General features: G+C 37.0%; 1 protein-coding gene and 1 long non-coding RNA gene across 2 annotated transcripts in view; one reads left to right on the top strand and one right to left on the bottom strand.

The window, feature by feature from the left end:
- IL1RAPL1 (interleukin 1 receptor accessory protein like 1) overlaps positions 1–18237 on the top strand; it is a 613365-nt gene that overhangs the window by 528353 nt on the left and 66775 nt on the right. The gene's annotated exons all lie outside the window — the stretch shown is intronic.
- The window catches only part of LOC148596337 (uncharacterized), a 108716-nt gene that overhangs the window by 74533 nt on the left and 15946 nt on the right, over positions 1–18237 (bottom strand). The window lies entirely within an intron of this gene.

Genomic DNA, 18237 nt, shown 5'->3' on the forward strand with positions numbered 1-18237 from the left:
GATCGTCTCTCAATCTTCTCCAGGTTAACTTGAGTCATGGTTAACTTGTCAACCAGAACTCCCAAATCCCTCTCCATGGAGCTACTTTCCAGCAGGTCAACTCCTAATCTGTACTGGTGCCTGGGGTTATTCCTCCTTAGGTGCAGGACCCTGCACTTGTCCTTGTTGAACCTCATGAAGTTCCTCTCTGCTCAACTATCCAACCTGCCTGGGTCCCTCTGAATGGCAGCACAGCCCACTGGCTTGTTGGAAAAGACATTAAATAATTTCCAGAACTTTAGTCATAATGCAAGCACTAGGGAAACAACTCTACCGTCTGTAAAAGTCTAAATGACCAGTACAGAGTTCAGGACAGAAATTATATGCAGCTCATAATCTGGAACTTTTAACACTTCTGATGAACTTGCAGATTTACAAAATAGCAGGAATAGCCTTCCAGTGACAACTCTGCACTCTGCACATTCATCACTCATTTGTAAAACAGATATACAGGTTACCAAGATTGAGTAAGGCTGAGAGTGCTCATACCAGGGCAGCTCAAGACTTCTTTTTGCCCAGTGGCTGGTCTCCATTGGGAATAGATAGGCAAACTGAGGCCAACACTGAAGCAGAGTCTATGCTTGTTCTGAGATTAAGAACATACTGGACATCACGTCAGGGCATATAAGAGCTTTTTTGACTCTGGTATCTAAGTTTGTGAATGTTTCCTCTTCCCTTAGGATATAAATTTAAGCTTAGCTCTCCACATTTTTTCTGCTATTTTCTGGTACAAGGAAAGCATATTTTAAAAAACCTCATATTTATGACCCATTAAAAAAATCCTTCCCAGGTATTTAATCAAGCTGGTCAGTTATACTGCAGTTCTGAAGGTAATCAACTCAATGGTCTCTTGTTTTTAACAGGTGTTGATGAAGTTTAAGAGGGGTCTTGGTTTGAATCAGATTTCATTTGAAGGAAACTCCAGGAGTGCATCAAATCTGTTCCTTTTAGACAGCTTTGAGCCACAAAAGGCTCAAAGTCTATGAAGTATAAGGTATGAAGTCTCAGGGATCTGACTAAATCTATTCTGAAGTAAATCTCCCAGACTATAAGCATTGCAAAAGTTCAGACCTCAACAGAGACTGTCTCGGTCTCCACAATTGCTGATATTGCACCAAATTATTTCATATAGTAGACATAGCCACTGTTTCCAAACATTTGATTTAACTTCATAAGAAGCTGCGGTATCAAAGTGAATTTCGTCAAGCCTCACAAACCTTACTGGAAAGAAAAAATCAGTATTGCATATGTTATATCTATCTTTCAGCTGTCAGCATTATTAAAGCATTTGGGGCAAAAACATGGCTTAATATTTGGGAAAAAAAAAAGGCAGATAAATGGGACCCCAACAGCAAGTCATATGCTAATAAGAAACCAAAAGATGATTTATGAGTTGGAGTTCTTCCCAATGACCTTCCAGATTATTGAATTCAGTCTCCATTTTTCAGCTTTGATCTGAGCACAAAACACAGTTATAATTATATGGAGGCTAGCAAAGTTAGGCTAGAACAGAACATTAGCTACAGATATGATATCTCTAATGGAAAATGGATAAAGGTAAAATTGATACATAGGAGACATATGGGCACTGGAAAGAAGCAAGAAACTTTACATGTTTATAGGTCTACATATGAAATGATCTGTGAAGTTCTAGAAGAAAAAAAAATCAACAGTATTTCTTCTAGAATATGGAATATTTTTCTGTGGTACAAGAATGGAAAATGTAGTCATTTAAAATCATATCAGATGTCGGATTACTGATGATTTTCCATTTTAGGGAAAGGGGTTGGCAAGAATAGTGAATTACAGGATCTAAATATTTTTTTTTCTTCTATTCTGTAATTCCTATTATTCTATTATGATTAGGAAGTTTTATGGAAACAGCAGTTACCAGCTTGCTGGATGGCACGATATATTTCAGTAATAACTATAGCACACTTTCCTTCATAAAATTAATTAAGCTTTCTTAAATCTAAAATAATTTATTTCAGGAAAAGGCATATGGTATCTGTGAAATAAATCCATATAGATGTTGAAGGAACTGCAGTTGTGAACAATTATGTGCAGTTTAAAATAGAATATCAATGCCCTGTGGGCATTTTCTGATATCTTACGGAGTCTTTCATTCCTATCATTTTGGCTGTTGCCTCTTCACAGGGCGATAGAGCAGGAGACATTGCAGGAGGGTCACTGTATGCCAGGAGGAAAAAAATCTAAAATATAAAAGTCACAGGGCAAAAGGTCATCAAATAGTGGCAGTTATACAGTGGCTCTTGAATCTTAAATAGCAACATGAAGGAGGAAAAAAACAGGCTGCACTCAGTCTTAGATTTTATCAGCAACAGAAAAACAGAGAAGATAAGCAAAACTGAAAAATGAACAAAGGTTTTCTTGGCACCACTCAGGCTGACAGAAACAATGTCATGCAAAGCTGCTTCCTTGTTTAATTTGTCTGTGTTTTGAAGAAAACATTCAAAAGCAATTTATCCTTGCGTTAAGAATCTGCAGTTTAAGATTACTGTGTAATGTGGCCAGTAGCAACTTAGTTTAAACACCACTTGAAGAAGTTAAAGCAAGTTAAAGCAAAGTTAAAGTTATTTTCTTCTCAAATAACTCTTTATTTCTGTCCCTTTCTTTTTAATCTTCTCTTTTAGATCAGCATAATTGTCTGTGCATATATGTATAAATGAAGCTTGAAAAAATGATAGTTACTGATTTTTATCTTTATATAAAACACAAAGTTCAATAGATGGAAATCATTTCCAATTGAAATATCTATATTGCTGTACTAGGTAAGCAAGACTATTTTGCTCATTGGTTAATGACTTGCTTACAGTTTAAGGAAGATAGAGAAGATGTCTGCACCTAACCTGGCAAAAGGATATTTGCATTTCAAAAGAAATAAGAACAACTAGTAGTCCAGGAAGGAAACTTCTTCTTGGTAGAATGGCTGTAGATATCTTTAAGAGCAAGAATGAATTTAAATACAAACACAAGCAATGGTATAAGTATGCAAGTGAGCATTACCTTCTGCGAATAAGATCTCCTGAGTGGAGATCTTTCCAATCTATAGATGCACAGGGTACAGGAGGAGCAAGTTCCTGACCCTTTGAGGTACATAGGCAGCTACAATTTGGTGTTAGTTCTATGAAGACATGATCTAGATTTGGAGAGATTTGATCCCAAAATAAATAAAATACTTTCTGGCACTTGTTTCTTTAGAACCCTTTGTTGTTCATTTTTGGTTTTGTAAATGATTTTTTTTTCCCAATGACATGGTTTTTGCTTAGAATAACTTCAATGTACATGGGTAAGATGTATCATGGAGTGTTATATGCCTCTAGAATGTTTCTCCAGTAACCACCTCACCAATTTTCTCCAGAGAATCCACAGTATAATACAGCTGAGTATGAGAGTCAGCAAAACAAATGGCTAAATGGATCAAATATGCATTGGCAACTAGTCTCAGCTGAGAAGCATCTTGGATTTGAAGCAGGTTAGTGCAGATCAGACTTAATTCTTGTTGGGCTTAATGGTGTTTATAACACAAGTATGCAAAATGAAACTAAGATGAAGGTTTTTTATAAAGATTACATGCATGGATTCACCAAAGGGAAGTTGTGTTTAACCAACCTGATAGCCTTCTACAATGGGATGACTGGCTGGGTGGATGAGGGCAGAGCTGTGAATGTCGTGCACCCTGACTTTAGCAAGGCTTTCAACACCGTCTCCCCTAACATCCTCATAGAGAAGTTCAGGAAGTGTGGGTTAGATGATAGACAGTGGGGTGGATCGAGAACTGTCTGGATGGCTGAGCTCAGCGTCATGATAAAAGGCGCTGAGGCTCTAGTTGGAGGCCTGAGACCTGTGGCCAGGACTCAGTACTGGGCCCAGCACTGTTCAACTTACTCATCAATGACTTGGATGAGGGGACAGAGTGCAACCTCAACCAGTTGGCAGATGACACCAAACTGAGTGGATTGAGAATATTTTAAAAGAATCTCAGAAGAAAATAATAATAGTAATAATAAATACTCTGTCTTATAGTGCAGACCCCTGCCATGAAGAAATATGATGTGGTGAGCTTTAAAGTCTTCACTATAATAAGATTTAAATGCTAGTCATGTTTTTAAAAATAGCAAAGTAATACTGTAATATAAATAGAAAAATCAGCTTAGAACTCTTAACTCTTCACTAAGGAGAAATTGTATGTAGTTAACAGACCTATGAGAAAAGTAGGGGAAAATTCAGTCAGTTTTGTGCAATTTGAGATGGCCTAGGGTATCTTATCTGCCCTACAGCTACAAGAATGCAGGTTCCTTTGTTTCCTGTGTCGTATCCACCAATTCCACAAAATATCTTGAATAAGATCATCTCAAATGGCACTGGGTGCAAATGCATTAGCATCTGAATGGAACCCATAGGCACAATCTCCTGCTATGATAGAATGGTTAGAAAAATAAAAGGTACAAATTGTTACGTACAGCTATTTTTCAGCAAAATGTGATGTCTATCTCCTTCTCTATTCTATTTAGCACTTCTATGCACTCAGAACCAGCAAAGGTGTATGGTCAAGTGCTGATTGTGAAGCAGATACATGAGTAAAAGATGGATATGAAAAATGGCAAACTGTCACTTAAGTTACAAGAGCAATTTAGCCAGTGATTCAAGAAGGATCACTTCATCAGAATATGCATGTGGTTATGCTTAGGGCTCTCAATGCTTTTTAAGTGTGAAGAATATGAACATAACTATAGAAAGACTATCTTAGTAAACGCTTATGTTAGGATGCATTCTGGGCTAAATATTTTTATGTTAAATATTTAGCATATAAAGCTAATGCAAACTGAATGCTCCAAGTAAGTGAAAAATATTTGTCAAGTGAGCTATATTTGTATTCCTTTATAGTCGTCATCTTTTGGCTAGAGTTGTTCTGTGGTACATGATACCATTCTGTAAAGTGTATCATGCGTAAGCATGTTTAATTGGAGCATGCAGCTTTCTCAAAAAGGTCTTTTTTTAATAAGACAAGCTTCATAAAGATGGCAACACTTTAACAGTTGGATGGAGAGAATGTGCAATAAAAGAGGGAGGAAGGACGGGAATTTGTCATGCATAGCTAAATATAATGATTCACGGAAAGAGTTAAACCACCCAAATGTTCACACGGTTGTGAGCAGAATGTAGAAAACATATATGATTTACTTGAAATTTTGTGCCCAATACCCTGCTCTGGACAAGAGATTTTATCTAAGGGCAACTTCATTTTGGTCTTTGGTGATATGGCCATATAGAACAGAAGTGGAGAATCAAGTTCTTAAAGACTCAAGTAGAAAACCAAAGCCACTTTGGCCTTGATCCATAGTACCACTTCACTTTAGTTCCTCCTAATTTATCTCAGTTAGAGAAAGGATTTGCTTTTTAGGATATGTTTATATAAATACCTCTGTGACTGGTCTTTGATTGGAGCAAAAGATAATGACTTAAGGGTTTGCAATCTGATATGCAGGCAGTAAAATAGAACATCTGAAGACTTACTAAGTTTTGGGGAATGGGATGAGAAGCAAATAGAATGACCGAAATATAACCAGAAGAAACATTCTCATTTGTGTTGCTGGGGAGCACTATCAAAGCCACTCTTGGAGAAGTAGCACATAAGAGCAAGAGAAAAAGCTGGAATAAATGCTACAAAATGCCTCATCTATGTAGACTGCCACAATTACATCTGAGAAAAAAAGCAAGTCAGTTAGGAGAACTATGATTACCCTAATTTCAGATGGCAGTGAAAGAGTTCAAATAACAAGTACTTCAAGAAGATTTGGTAATTGCAGTTAATATAATATTCAGCTTTCTGGAGTTTTCTCCATGTAATGAAAGAACTAGAAAAAGCAAAGGAAGGAAGTGAAAGGAAGGAAAAGGAAAGAAAGCGAAAAAAAAGAAACACTAACTGTACTTAGCAATGTTTAAATAGTTAAGATATAGGTGCAACCCTACATTTAAAAATAAATGCTGAAACTTTACCTGTTTTAAAAAACTCTGTTTTTAAGTATCTTCATAAACAGAATGTCCAAATGCTTCCTGCAAAAAGCAAATTTTGGGTTAGTTTTACAAAGGCACAGGATATGTACATTTATGAACATAAGCATTAATTAGTTAATACTATTCTTTTTCCTGTCACTAATGAAGTTGTTAGAAACACATAGTGCTTCTAAACAAGTTGTTTTGAAATGCTACAAATTGTGGCTTCTTCCAAAAGCTGCTTGTGACAATCCTTAGCATTAAATGTATGTGTTTTCCTGGGAGCCATAAATGATTACAGAATCACAGAATGTTTAAACTTGGAAAGGACCTCTGAAGACCATCTAGTTCAACCCACCTGCTCAACTCGCCTACAGCACATGGCACAGGATCACATCCAGGTGGATTTTGGATATCTCCAGAGAAGAAGTCTCCACAACTTCTCTGGGCAACCTGCTCCAGTGCTCTGACACCTTCACAGTCATGAAGCTTTTCCTCAAATTCAGGCAGAATATGATTTATTCCACTTTCTTTTTTTCTTTTTTCTTTTTTTTTTTTTTAAGTACACCAGGAGACTGTAATGGTATTGTGTTTACCTGTTTATTGTCACTACAAATCTGAGCTATAATAGATTCAAAAATAAATGTGCTGCTCTGTTCTGCTCAGGTTCTTCTGCTATGTTCACTACATCATTTTCTGAGCATTTAAGCTGCTTGATAATTACAGTTCAGCATCCCCTCAGAAACTGTAGAATCCCTCGTAATAATTCTTTGGGTCCTGAATTCTGTTATTACTGAGGGCGGGGGTGAATTTACAAATTAAGACATCTGGCTGTGGGTAGTTGCACATGAAACAGGCTCTGCTTTCCTATTTTAGTCAGTACAGGCATAACCAATGCAGTGGAATCCAGAAACTCATTCATCTCATTCTGGTTTTAGACACTAATACTAATTAACTGCATCAGTTGCCTTTTTTCTTATACAGAAAAAAAAATACAGTTTTAGAAGATCAGTTCTTTTGACTATGCAGGGTAGATTTATCAAGGAAGGGTATTTATTCTGCACTGTTGGGATATGTGTGAAACTTTGCATTTTTCATCTTTATTTTTCTTCTTTTTATTTTTTTTAATGGAATGCTGTGGATCAATAGTGAGATCTTCTGTACTTATGGCCAGACATAAAGAATCATTTTGATGGCTGAGGTGTTGAAGAAAACCTTAAAGTTTTTGCCAAGGAATTTGGTCTTTTCTGGTAGGCATGCTTAAAATTCTGAACTTTACATAAGGATATATAAGCATATATATTTTTTAATGTTGCCTTTCAGTGAAACCCATCAGACACAAAATGCATATGAGTGCTGATTGTGCTGACTATCTCAGATATGATAAACAATCTCTCGTTAATGTTTCTGGAGCATATGCAGTTCATCCACCAAAAGGCATTTTTTTGCAAAAAATCTTGAAAATTTAAAGTCTTAAATACATCATGTCCTTCCCTGATAGCAGCAAAAATTGTAGGCAGCAAGAAGAGGTTGCACTCCATCTTTTCGAAGAAGAGATAAAGTTATAAGTTTCTTGCTCTTCTAGGTATGGTTCTATAAGAAAGCTGTCTTAGACATAAGGGACATAGTCGGTTATTTTAACAGTTTATTATGTCTTGATGAACTGGCTATTCCTCATCTCAGACTCACTCCTAAGAAAGATTACCAAGGAAAAGATCTATGTACGCATCCCTATGCCAGTCTATTAGTGAAAGAAGCTGCATTCCATTAGTGCTTATCATTACATTAATAATGATCTAAGTTAATGAAATGCAAAAATCAACCTGTTAACAAGGATTTAATCTGCAGAAAAGTAATTGAACCGCACTGACAAAGTATACTAAACATGAAACTTAAAAGATGACCTTCCCTTTCTCTCTTTGGGCTCTGTAACTCATGCAGAGACTTTGGTAATTGGGTTTCTTTGAGAAATCTAGTTCAAAACAACTGAGGAACATTCTTCGAATAAGGTTATTTACTTCTTAATTTAATAAGAAAAAAAAACAAATTTTACATTTTGCATCTCAGAAATAATATAATCAATATTCAAGAGAATAATTGAAGTCTACTAGACTCCCATTTCTCTTGCTTATATCATTCTTGGTGGATTTAAGTTTAGGGAGATAGGTCCCCTTTTTGTTACTGGTACTTCACATGTATTTTGTTTACAGAAAGCTAAATATGCAACTTTCATTCTGAAACATATTTTCTTGTGTCTACATAGATATACGAGAAATATATGTCTGAGTGTGTGTTTTAGCCTACCATTTAGCTTCATAAAGCAATGAGATATCGATTCAGTGTATGCAACTAGTTCTGCTTTATAGCTATTGTCATCTAAAAGTACAATGTGCAACACATCATTTATCTTTAATACAAACAGTTATTTGTAATGGGAATAAATTAAAGGTGTTCCCACAGTAAACTTATAATATCTCTTGCTTATCTGGCTCTCCATTTATGGTAATAGGTTATCTTCTCTATGAATAATGGTAGTTAATTAAAATCTTTTATTTCCTTCTGCAAGTAGGAAAGTGTATGCTTCCCTTATTCCCATATAATAGATATTTGCAGAGTTTTGTTTGCTATTCTACATTGCTTTTGGATGGATTTTGACTTAGATAAAATTGTATTTTTAAGGAGGCACCTGAGTGAGAAACAAATGGTCTAAATCTACTATGTGTGAAAGACACATACTTTTGTTTTTGTTTCACTTACACACATGCCCATGAACCCCCAAAGTGAAGCAGTGCATAGGTGGAAATGCATGTGCAGTCCAGTTTATTTTCTGGTGGGAAGATAACTTCTGTTATCCTGACAGCTTGCTTGATCCAACTATTGATTTCTTCTCTGTAGAGGAATTCTAAATTGCTATAGGGTGTGGGAATCATTGAAGGAGCAGGGGCTTAAGGTTTAGGACCAGAAGCCAGAACTAATTTTATTGAGCATCAGACCAAACTTGCATATTCTCCGAGTATGTGAGCATACACTGTCCACATGCTGTCCACACGCTCCTCCCCCTGCCTCCAGCCAGTTCCCTGACTCTATTGCTACCTGGGTCCAATCCTGCTAACGGACAACAGGTAACCAACCAGAGATCGGTGCGTCCAGCCTGTGTTTTAGGTTTCTCTATCTGCTAATCTGTTATTCCTAACTTTCACAGTTTCTCACTCCTAACTTTCACCGTTCTCACAGCTTCCCACAGTTTCTCACGGTTTCTCAGTTTCCCACATCAGGGATCATCACAGAAATTCCTGTACATTCCTTTACCTGTAGTTACAGAGGCATAAACACATCTGCATGTTTTATTTTCTTGTCCTTTCTTGAATAGATTTTTGGTTCTGTTAAATTTAGCAAGTTGATATGTGGGGTTGGTGCGGAGAGGATGCAGAGGGGTATCTGAACTTTGACCGGGAACATTGTAACAGCTTTTCAGTGACTGCAGTGTAATTTGGTCTTAATGAAATGCATAGGAATGTGCACATAATGGAAAAAAAGTAACCAAAATGGTCTCTTTTTACATTCCCATACAATGTTTTAAATTAAAGTGAATTTAAGAGAAGTACAAAGCTTATACTCAAGTGAAGCCAATGTAAATGAGGGCAAAATGGCCCCAGTTTTCTCCTTTCAAGTGTAAGCATTTTAGCTTTAAACATTGCAAAGCTTATGGAGCTCTTGATATATACAAATACAAATTTATACCCACAGATATATGCATTTCTTCCTTTACTTATGCTTACAAAAGCAGTCCAAGGAAAAGAGCTTTCACATACATTTTCAAGAGGAGATTTTTTTTCCTGAGGTACTTGAGTAGAATAGAAATAACAGCAAAGCTTTTATTCAGTGATGCTGGACAGTACTTTCAATTAACTTTTTTAGTTCATTGTTCATTTCTTACAAATTAGATATTGCCCCTACCACTGGATTAAACAACATAATGTGTCATGAAGATAATGCAAGTTTCTTAAGATAATTCTTGGAATTTTACGAAGTCCTAACACAGGATAGAGACTCTCAGATCACTTTTTTGTCTTTAAAAACTTAGAAAATGAAGAACTTAAGTGAATAATCATTATGGATCATGACTGTTTTAACAATAATTTAGTCAAATTATCTGTCAAATTATGCTTTAACCCTGATTTAAAATAAAAGAGCTTACGTTCATACTAGAGGTACAATCATTGGTTTGGTTCGTGTTACAGTTAATAGTGCTGAGTACAAACCATTAACAGACACAGTTATAGTGGGAAAATTTTGAGTCAGTGTGCACTGGAACTAATACTCAGATCTAGAAAACAGTAGCAGGACTAGGAATATCCTTAATTCTGTCATCTTCATTATCTTGTGGTGATACAGAATCACTTTTGGAGAATCATTTAAGTCATTTTCATTCAGGCTAAAGTGAAAATTTCAGTGCCCTCTTAGAACGCTCCTGTATTGCATAATGCATTGATATTGAAAAGAAAAAGAAAAAAAGAATAATGCTAACAAATGGATTGAACTTGGCTTTCACCAAATACCTTTTTTCCCCTTCAAAATAAATAAATAAAAAATATAAAGAATCTCCTAATGCTGCATTACAAGCACATTGAAAATACTGTTTTTAACTGCTTGGAATCTTAGACAGAATGTGACAAGGTTAAAGTCTAACTTTTGGCATGTTCATCATTAACATTTTGATTTTCTCTTAGCCTGTCTGATCTGAGAAAGAGATGGGTAAATAAAAAGTCATTTTTGTCTCTAAATTAATATAATGACACACTTTCATGGTGAATTTTCTAAATGATTTTCAGGTTATGCTTTCCTCTCTTTGGGTTCAATTATCTTTGTCTTAAAAAAGACCTTTTTCATAGACAACCTTTAGCCATATTTCATGGCCTAATTTAACTATAAAGCTGTTAACATCATATTTTAAAGATGATGATAAGTTGCCTTTTAACCTATTTGAAAATTTTCAGATTAGATTTTATAATATTAATAGATATAACCTTACCAATTATGATGAAAAACTCTGAAAACACAAATATAGTTTTAACCTTGAAACCTGACAAGTCTTCAGATACAACAGAAGCTGTCATTTCATATCAGTGCTTTCCCGTATAAGTTCTGTGTTTTCTTGAAAAGACTGTGACAATACCCCAAAGACAGGTTCTGCTTTAACTTTGGTTTTATCTCATTTCAGACAGTTACCTCAGATATTTCAGATGATATTTTTTGTTTGTTTGCTTGTTTACCCTTCTGCTAAAATGACATTTATTTTAGTTTAAAAACAGGTGGAATTTGGTACCTCTTTGTTACCTATATTGCTGGTTTGCTTTAATAACTTCTCTCTTAAAAATTAGAATCTGTATTAGTGAAATAAATAATAGCATAGTTGGTTACATAATTCACTTTTTCTCAATATTCGAAGGATCGTTAAATGTTAAATGCTCAGGTAAACCAGACATTTATGAGATGGAAGCAATCTGCATTTAAACCACATTGCAGTCTTACAGAATGGAGTATATTAGCCTTACAGAGAGATCTCCTGTGGTTTTCAGGTGAGCCAAAAGACACAGCTCATCCGAGTGAAACGGTTTCAGCATACTCCTAATGCATAGTTCAGGTTTACCAAACACAGATTATGGTCCGAAGTATAGCCCACCTCTCCTGTTTTGCCTCTCTGTTGAGGGAGCAACGTGAATATCTATGCAATAAAGACAGCCAAGCTTTTTGCTAAGTGGCCTGTGACTATGTGAAAGAACATCCATCTTCCTTCCTTTCACCTATGGACCAGGTCCTCATTCTGCTCTTAAGAAAGAGGAGAATCACTCATGGAACACTCTCTCTTACCCAGGGTGTCCTATACTGGCCCAGAACTACCTAAATGGGGGTGAGGGACCTGATTCACCTCTTGTGTGTGCCTGCACATCCCTTTGCACTACACTGGGTGAGGTTCTGTCCCTGATGTAAACTGGTGACGCCTGATGTGTGCAATGCTACAGCAGATTATCAGTCACAACGTGCACTACAACTAGTAGATCTTAAGTATTAGATTTTGAATTTGTTTTGCTTTACTTTTCCCTAAGAGACAGTCAATACCTTTGTCTGAGAATCACTATTCAGCTTTATTATCGCTCCTCCACAGCAACATTGCTTCTTTTAGGAATGCAAAGCAGATTCTTTTGCTAAACACAAAACTCTTCATTTTGGGATGATATTGAGAGAAATATTGTTTCATCAGGCTTTTTTTTTTTCAACCACAAGGAAGAAGATTTTAAATGACTCATAAAAAAGGAAAGCTATCTCTTCCTGTCTATATCTCTGAAGATTTAAATTGAACTAAAAGCTTTGGTAATTAAAACCACATATTATTATTTATCAAAGAAAGTAAGTTAACTTTACCTACATGATATTGTCACTGCACCAAAATCCATCTTACTTGGCTCATTACATTGAGTTTCACTATGGCACTTGCCTCATCATTTAAGGGCAGAATTTATGATCTGCGGTAACATTATCTTGTCTGACAAATTAATTTCCTTGACACTTTTTACCTTGAGGTAAATCCTCCCATACTAGCAGCATGAGAGTTCAGGCATCTGGGATGTTAAGCATCATGGCAGCTACCTCAGACTCACCCATTTAGCAAAGAGGAGCACTAAGCAGCAGCAGCTTTTCCTATGGAAAAGCATTACCACTTTCCCACATGTTTCTCTAATCTAATTTTAAAGATTTAGCAAAGAAAGAGAAGAATGACGTATTAGACCCCCCAAAAGAGTGTAGCTTCCTTGTCACCTTCTTTGCTGCACAGCAGGAGTGTCAGTAGGGTTGGTGAGATGACATGAGCCAAGTCCCTCTATCCCCTCCGCAAGGGAGCTCAGAATCACCTGAAACAGGGTGCTCTGGCTGACTGTGCTGCTAGTGGGCTGCCAACCATATATTTTCTTTCTGTGACTGAAAAAAATCATCGCAGCAATGGACGTTATTATATGTGATTAAGAGTGTAACTTGAACCCATTAAGGTAATGAGGGTTAGAGTTCAAGACGACAGACTGCAATATGTCCTTGGTTCAGGATTCTTGAAAGAAATTCCTTATTCTAATGTGAAGTGAATCCAGCGAAGTACTCCAGTGAAGCAAAGACACTTAGATGGTATGTTTTGAATGTGTTAATAAAACATGTATCATAATCAACCACTTAGAATATGTGATTTCTTCCAGTCTAATATCTCAGGGACACATTGATTCCACAATACTGAATGCTGAAATCTGTGTATGATTATAAGCTAATCATGGCTGGCTTTGGTTCATGGAAGTTATCTACCCTCACTGCTTTCCCATCTTCCCCATCTGAAGGCCTTCAGTAGCACTGACAAAATGGCACTGTCAAAGCCACCGTCCTTTCCTATCTCTTGTTCTGATCACATCACTCAACTTTTTAAGGCCCTTCAATGACTGTTTTTCTCCTTTGCATTTTAGGAAAGCTGTTAATTCTTTATGGCAAGACCTTTCATAGAATCATAGAATCACAGAATGCTTAAGGTTGGAAGGGACCCCTAGAGGTCATCTAGTCCAACCCCCCTGCACACACAGGGTCACCTAGAGCACATGGCACAGGGTGGCATCCAAGCGAGTTTTGAAGATCTCCAGAGAAGGAGACTCCACAACCTCTCTGGGGAGCCTGTTCCAGTGCTCTGTCAGCCTCACTGTTAAAATTTTTTCCTTAAGTTCCTGTGGAACTTTTGATGCTTCAGTCTGTGGCCATTACCTCTAGTTCTATAGGTGGCCACCACTGAAAAGAGGCTGGCCCCATCCTCCTCACTGCCTCCCTTGAGGTACTTATACACTGACCAGGTCCCCTCTCAGCCTTCTCTTCTCCAGGCTGAACAGGCCCAGCTCCCTCAGCCTCTCCTCATAGGGCAGATGTTCCAGGCCCCTGATCATCCTTGTGGCCCTGTGCTGGACTCTCTCCAGCAGCTCCACATCCCTCTTGTACTGTGGGGCCCAGAACTGGACACAGTACTCCAGATACAGCCTCACCAGGGCTGAGTAGAGGGGCAGGATCACCTCCCTCGATCTGCTGGAGACGCTCTTCTTAATGCACCCCAGGATCCCATTGGCCTTCTTGGCCACGAGGACACACTTGGCCACGAGGGCACAAGTTTCATCTTGCTAGTACCTCTATTCCTAGTTTCTTTTATTTTGCATATTCCATCAAGTGGTTTTTATTTCTTCTCCTTCCTTAGTTTCTTATTCTTAAATTGACTTATCTTGCTATAAGGCTCTTATCCCCTCCTTAGGTCCATCCTCTTGTTCCACCTGCTGTTTTCCAGCATTCAGGCCTCATTCAGAGACCCCTTCCAAGCTTCCTTCGGCCAGAGATTTCTTGTTATTGCTTAGGTTTTTTTGGTTGTCAGTCATTGGAAGCTCTTTGAGAAAATGCCTTGAAATCTATTTGCAAAATGTGTAAACACTAAGCATATTTTACATCTACTATGGCTTACTTGTAGAAAGTGCGTGTAAACAGTTAGGTCCTCTGCACCTTTCAACAGATTCACAGTTCATGAGCTGAACAAAAAAGAAAAAAATCACAGTCACTCTTTTCCTTGTGTGTATCCAGCTTGATCTCATTTCTAGTGTTCACTTCAGAAAACTGTTAACAGTGGTTTTCAGCTGAGCTCGCTAGCTGACACCTTGAAAAGCAGGGAGTGTCAATCTGAACACCGCAGATCTTTGTGGAATAACCATAATAAAAAGGGAGGAAAATCCTTATTTAGGTGTCTGTTCAAGTAGCCTAAATATTGGAACCACCTGTATATTTGGCCATCTAAAACTGGACACCCAGAAATCACTAGGCATTTATCTTGCCCTGAACAAGCCAGGAATCCCCATTGACTTTAAAGAGAACTAGAGAGTGCTCAGCACTTGAGAAAAATCAATGCACTAAGCAGTTTCTAGTTAGGTAGGAACCTTATTTAAGATACCATTTTGATGTCCTTAAATACCAGGTTTAAAGCAGACCTTTAATAGAAAGTTGCACCTATTTTTCTCAGCTCAACACTCTGAAAGCTGACAAGGTGAGACAGACTTGTATCCCTGAGTAAACTGCAATGTGTTTATTTTTGGGGAACTTTTTTTGCAACTTGTCAGTTTATTGCTCTCCTGAAAAGTAGTGTCATTTGGGTTGAGTTCCTTATAAGGATGAAAAGCAAGATTTTTTGTGGCTTACTTAAATGTGTGTTTAAGAAATAAATAAAATTTAAAAACTAAACCTTATAAAATGGTCTTTTATTGTTTTCACAATTTCTGAAATAGACTTGAAGTCTGTTTTCAGATTCTTGTGTTGAACTATCACACCACCACTGTCACAAATCACAAAGCCTTTCAACATTGGGTCATTTCTAGCACTCTGTACAGAATAGAAATTGCTTCAAATGAAATATTGTAGTGATGTATTCATTGCCTTTAATGTGCTTTTAGGTGACATTTTCCTTTTTGGCATTGTACTTGGCCTTTCTCATTTTGTTTTGTAGTATTACAGGAAAAAAAAAACAAAACTCTTTCTGAAGATTTATTGAAGACTTATGGAGATTTTGCACTAAAAAATCAGCAGATCCTCTCCTCTCCTCTCCTCTCCTCTCCTCTCCTCTCCTCTCCTCTCCTCTCCTCTCCTCTCCTCTCCTCTCCTCTCCTCTCCTCTCCTCTCCTCTCCTCTCCTCTCCTCCTCTCTTTGCTTTGCTTTGTATAACTGTGCAATATAGATTTGGAATCTGCAGAACCTTATTTTAAAAACAAATTATGCAAAATATATAATATCATTACTGTTGATATTATGATATTATGTCAAGCATGAGGAATACGATGAACCAGCATTTCCCAGTGTTACTAGCTTACTAAAAAAAAAGAAAAAAAGAAAAAAAAAAAAAAGAACTGAAAGAAAGGTTAGTTCTCCCTTCACTGAAAGCAAAGCATAGTTGAAATATTCATGTGGTGAGTGGTTATCTGATTATCTCGGAAGTTTATCTTTATCTCCATAATTTTGATCACAACTGTCCCTATTTTTTACCTTTTTAACCCTTTTTTTTTTTTTGCTGTGAAAGATATATGATGGAATTAAAGGGACAGCAGATTTGCCAGAATGCATTGCTTATGGGGAAATATTTTGCTTCTCATAAATTGGGGGCCAGCTGTCCTGTAGAGTCATTCACAACCATGTTATGTACATGGTGACGATTTTTAAAAATGCTTTGAATTAGATAATATTATTATGCTATAATTAATAATATTATCATACTATCAAATATTATATTATTTTATTATAATATTTTTATATTAACAATATATTAATTAATTAATATTAATAATTATTAATATTAATAATAATATTAATAATGTTATTATATTAATTGCATGTTATGCTTAAAGAACTAATGCCTGCGTATCTACTTTAACACACTGACTAAAAAATGTAAAAATCGATGTAAACTTAATCTCATGTCTTCAGCTTTGTAGCCAAAAAGGGATACATGATTTGCAGTTCTGTTAACTTTATTGTCTGCCTCTTTGCCCTCCATCTTTTATTCTTCTCCTTAGAATATATAATCCTAATTAGTGGATCAATGAGAGCTCCATAAATATATGTTTTTGGTAATTATTTCAGTCTGATTACAGGAGTATGTATTTTAACTTACACAGTCTGATTGAACGGAGAAATTTTTGGTCCACTGTGACAGTCCGTGAATACATTAATATTATAATATGAAGATTAACACAGGAACTTAAGGAAAAATTTCTTAACAGTGAGGGTGACAGAGCACTGGAACAGGCTGCCCAGAGAGGTTGTGGAGTCTCCTTCTCTGGAGATCTTCAAAACCCGCTTGGATGCCACCCTGTGCCACGTGCTCTAGGTGAACCTGCGTGTGCAGAGGGGTTGGACTAGATGATCTCTAGAGGTCCCTTCCAACCTTAAGCATTCTATGATTCTATGATTCTATGACTAAAGACTATAAAGAATATTCAAAACAGCTCACAAAGTGTCTTAGGCATTGCAGAGCTAAACATAATAGTGTCTTGTTTTTCAGTGACTGGTACCAAAAGTGAAAAATACACTTCTATAAATCTCTATCTGAAGAAAGCAAAGCACTTAGAACATGTTTCAGAGCAGCAGAGAGCTATCTCAAGTGCCTTATTATGAATACTGAAGAGCAGGATTTAACTTAAATGTCACTCTTCTCAGGGGCTTTGGTACTTAACTCATGACTGCAGAGAAGGATTTCTATCAGATTGGGATTCACGGATCGAAACTCCATCACAGAGTTTGAAACTGAAGTTGTTCTCTTAAAAAATAAGAAGATCAGTCCTTCCTCTGGAAACCTGCCGGTGCTATCACTTCTCCCTGTTCTTCCTTCGTAGCCCATTGGAAGGAGTAAGGGCAGTCTAGACAGCCCTAAACTGACAGGACCCAAGTTTGGCCTCTGAAAGATTGCTGACTGCCAGGGACTGTGCACTGCTTCCAAGATAAAATGCCGCATTGATGGGAGCAGAGAGTGAAGAGGAGGGAACATGATTCTCAGGCCCGTGATGAGAGCACCAACCTCAAAGAAAGAAACCCTGGCCTTTAGTTCTTGCTTCCAGGACTAAGCATATGTCATGTCCTGTCAATTTCAGGCAGATTGTAGGAAGACAGTGTGAGTCAGAAGTAGTAGTAAATTAATTTGACCATCAGAAAGGGATGAAAAATGTTAGTGGAATAAAGGAATTGTGAGACAGTAAATAGCAGGTGTTATAGAGCCCAGAGTAAACCTGAATCAGTGAGACAGAATTTGGAAAAGGGAAGCTATAGCAAGAAATATCCATTAGAAGGAATTTAAAAACCCTCAAAGGCCATAGGAGGATGTTTAAAAAAAAAGTCAAAACGTTTCAGACATATCCACTACTACCTAGGAAAATGAACCTTGTGGCTGGTGGAAAAGGCATTCCCCTGAGCAAATCTGCACCGTGTGTTGCAGCATCTATATGAACAGAACTGACCTAGACCAAGAGCTGGATGTAGCACTAGAAATGCCATTTGGATTAAAAGATTTCATGTGTAAACTGCTAAGATGCCCATAACACACTTCGGACAAGAGCTACCATCCTGCTCCTACATTTATGCAGATGA

The sequence above is a fragment of the Tinamus guttatus genome, unplaced genomic scaffold, assembly GCF_059628265.1.
Source record: "Tinamus guttatus ecotype Peru unplaced genomic scaffold, ASM5962826v1 Tinamus_guttatus_pri_ptg000008l, whole genome shotgun sequence".
NCBI classification, from domain to species: Eukaryota; Metazoa; Chordata; class Aves; order Tinamiformes; family Tinamidae; genus Tinamus; species Tinamus guttatus.